Here is a 209-nt window from a genome sequence, read left to right on the forward strand (position 1 = left end):
TGTCAATCGTCGGGGGAGCACTGTGCTGCGCGGAGGCGGTGGACATCACGACCTAATGGTCAAGCGGACGCGGCGGGAGCTGGAGTTTAGGGGATAAGGGGATAGGGTGTCGAGGCGCGGAGGGGGGATTTGAGGTGGTGGGGGTGGTAGGGAGGTCGAGAGGGAGGTTGAGGGGAAAGGTTGCGAGGGGGGCGGGATCAGGGATGGGG

This window comes from Volvox carteri, assembly GCF_000143455.1.
Source record: "Volvox carteri f. nagariensis unplaced genomic scaffold VOLCAscaffold_106, whole genome shotgun sequence".
NCBI classification, from domain to species: domain Eukaryota; kingdom Viridiplantae; phylum Chlorophyta; class Chlorophyceae; order Chlamydomonadales; family Volvocaceae; genus Volvox; species Volvox carteri.